Below are 3137 nucleotides of genomic sequence, written 5' to 3'. Positions count from 1 at the left end.
CACAAGGGGAAAGAATTTGTAGCAGAGCTATTTGACCTGCAGTGCAAGAAATGGAGAAAGAAGTTTATTGGACAGATACAAAATAAAAAAGAAAATAGCTTGAGGAAGAGAGATCTAGTTAGGGTGAAATCAGCAGCTGAGAGGCTCCTTTACATGTGTGAGTTCCTGAGTTTCATGCTCAGTGGTGGGGGGCCAAGTACAAAAGAAAGTTGGATCTGCCCTGTACCAGGGAACCCTGCAGTGCTGAGGTGGCAAGTTTTCTTGCCCTTTGACAGCTGTCATTGGCTTCAGAGAATCTGCTTTCAGCCCCAGTGAGCATCACTATGTGAGAACTGATGCCATTTAAAGGAGATGGGAAGGGAGCTTTACGTCTCCAGATTTCTGGGTTCAGCTTGTCCATTAGAGGTGAAATGAAACCATAGCTCTGAAGGTGGTCGAATGGGAGTTAAAGGAACCACCATGGTGTTGCTGCTGAGAAAGAGACAAGGAGCCCAGAATAAGACTAGTGAGCTAGAATGTATGTGGGGGACTAAGGAACCTTGAGATTCTCACCAGTCAGAGGGCAGCCAATGCTGGGCACCACAGCAGGAAGCCAGAGTGTAACTGGACAGATGGATGGATAGACAGTGTCGTTGAACCCCAGAGAGTGAGGTTGGGTATCTGAAATAATTCTAGACTTGAAGTTTCAGAGCATAACATGAGAATGGAGAGCACTGAGGGGCCTGGTGGGGATGAGCCTCCATGTTCAGGCTGGATCTAATCTTTTATTTTATTTTTTTTTTAATATGGAACACTTCACAAATTTGCATGCCATTCTTGTGCAGGGGCCATGCTAATCTCTGTATCATTCCAATTTTAGTAGATGTGCTGCCAAAGCGAGCACTGAATCTAATCTTTATTGAAGGACAGAGGCCACGAGATAATGGAGAAGGGTTCATGGGTCTCACCTGAAATCATATCCTGAAACTGTTCTCATTCCTTCAGCCAAGGGTGTTTGTTATCACAAGGTGGCTGGAAGTTTCTGTGGGACAATACTTCATAGTGATGTGTAGGGACCCTAAAGTCCAAGGTCACCTGGAATCTAATCTCATAACTTTTCAGTGCATTGTTTAAGTGTACTCATGTAGATGCCTCTTCATTGTATTGACCGACATCACAATCTTGTGAGAGCTCTGCACCTCCTAGATGGTGCCACAGGTATGATTCACTTCTCTCAGAGTCACACCACCATCTTGGGCTTCTGGCCCCAGCCTAGCTCCCCCTCAAGTTCTCATAGTGGTGATCTAAAATATACTACAGAGAGGAGAACTGTTAGTCAGGTCAAGGCAAAGATTACAGATAACCAACAGGATTGTGAGAAGTGGGGTGGGGTGGGGTGAATCTTTGTTATGAAGAAACTGGATTTGGGGTGTATGGGTTACTACACAAAACAGAGCTAAAGTGAAATGTCCATATTTTCTCTTGACATGGCAGAGGAGAAGATGAAATCGAAGACTTTTGTCTTTCACGGGTATGCTTTATGAAATTTTGTAGTCCAGAAGAGATGGCAGTATGGTTTTTAGTTCTGTTATGCTGTTCTGTGGAGTCCCTGCTATCTCTCAGAGTTCATCAGTTCTTAGAAGCTGAAGGCTGTTAACAGAGAGAGGCCTGGTTCCTGAGAAGGCTGCTGTAATATGCCTCTTTATCTGGAGCGGTCTTGCCTTGACTCCATCTTATATAAGTTTTTCCCGAAGTCAGTGAGTTTCAGAATCATTCCCGAGATTTATTGGTCATTAGAAAGGCAGGAGAGAGAGAATGTAAACAGAGTCTGGGAAGGTGGCAACAGATGAGGTTTCACTCTGACAGAAATATGAATTTGAGCTCCGTGGGGCTGGCGCAGACTTCAAGGACTGCAGGAAGAGCAGATACTAAAATCTAAATCTTCTTGGGCTCTGCCATTTATTACCTGGTACTTTCTATTGCTTTCTATGTTCTTCCTCTGATGTTTTTTTTTTTTTCCCCACACCTGAGTTTCCTCAAAGTTCGATTGCCAGAACTCTGAGGAGAGACAGCAGGAGATGATAGGAGTGATGTTGGGCATGCAAGCTTCCATGTCTACCCTTAAAACCTACTCTATCACATGCCAAGGTCACACAGGATAAGATAACTAGCCCACAAGTTCTCAGAGCTCCTCAGACTTGCAATGCAAATGCTTTATCTCTAGGAGGTTTAATGAAGCCAGAGGGACTCTGTGCACGGTTGTCTCTGGGTGGACTATGATTGATGCCCTCTTTCACGTCATTAATATTCACAGGGTTGTCCTGGGCTAGAAAGTTTGGAAAGAGAAATCCAAGACTCTTCTCAACGTAAGCACATCAGGTATGGCCGACACCTGTCTATTCCCCTTGCCTCTTCAGGGCTGGCCCAAAACTGTGATTTTGGCAGCTATTTCAATATCAGGAAAAATATATGTACGCACAACCCGTGCACATGCAAGAAATAAAAAGGAAGAAATAAATAGTTTCCCTAGGAATATCTGTGTGTCCCATGGGGGTCTGATAAAGAATTTATCTTCCAAGTGGATGGAAATGGGCCTTGGCCCATTTACTTGGTTCTGCTGGCCAGATCTGTTCTCTGACTACTGGAAAAAGCAGCCAGAGTGTACACCCCTTCCTTTCAGGATGGAAATGAAAAGAAGGGACTGCAGCCTGCTCCTTTACCAGGGAGAACTGAACCAGCATTTGTTGTTTGTATTCCATTGATTCCTCTTTCTTCGCATGTCACAAGCTGCTTAATTATGTATTGCTTCTGCCTAATAAGTAATCATTTCAAATAACAGAGTGGCCCATGGTAAGGGAATGATTCATCTTCCGAGCGCATTTGAAGCGACGGTTTGCTGCACTATTTTCGACACTACATTATAATTCTGTTATGCAAAACATCTTTGGAGGGTAAAATTAAGGCTGCGATGAAGCTTATGCAACAGGGAAAATGCACCCAAGGGCACCGCCGGGCACAAATAAAGCCCTCGTTCTTCCGTTCTCCAGTGAGACCACATTTAACTTCCCTAAAGTTCAGGACAATATCGTTACTGAAGGGGCATCATGCATTTTGCTTTATCTCATGCAACACCCAACTCTTGTTCAGATGGATTATTT

At 44.1% G+C, this 3137-nt stretch overlaps 1 non-coding gene across 1 annotated transcript; it reads right to left on the bottom strand.

Moving 5' to 3' along the window:
• Positions 1–779: 779 nt before the first annotated feature.
• On the bottom strand, positions 780–883 carry LOC126025225 (U6 spliceosomal RNA). Its single transcript, XR_007501266.1, has one exon. It is a non-coding gene; the product is annotated as a U6 spliceosomal RNA (small nuclear RNA).
• Positions 884–3137: the final 2254 nt, after the last annotated feature.

This window comes from Suncus etruscus, chromosome 12, assembly GCF_024139225.1.
Source record: "Suncus etruscus isolate mSunEtr1 chromosome 12, mSunEtr1.pri.cur, whole genome shotgun sequence".
Taxonomy (NCBI): Eukaryota; Metazoa; Chordata; class Mammalia; order Eulipotyphla; family Soricidae; genus Suncus; species Suncus etruscus.
This window is presented reverse-complemented; position numbering and strand designations above follow the sequence as displayed.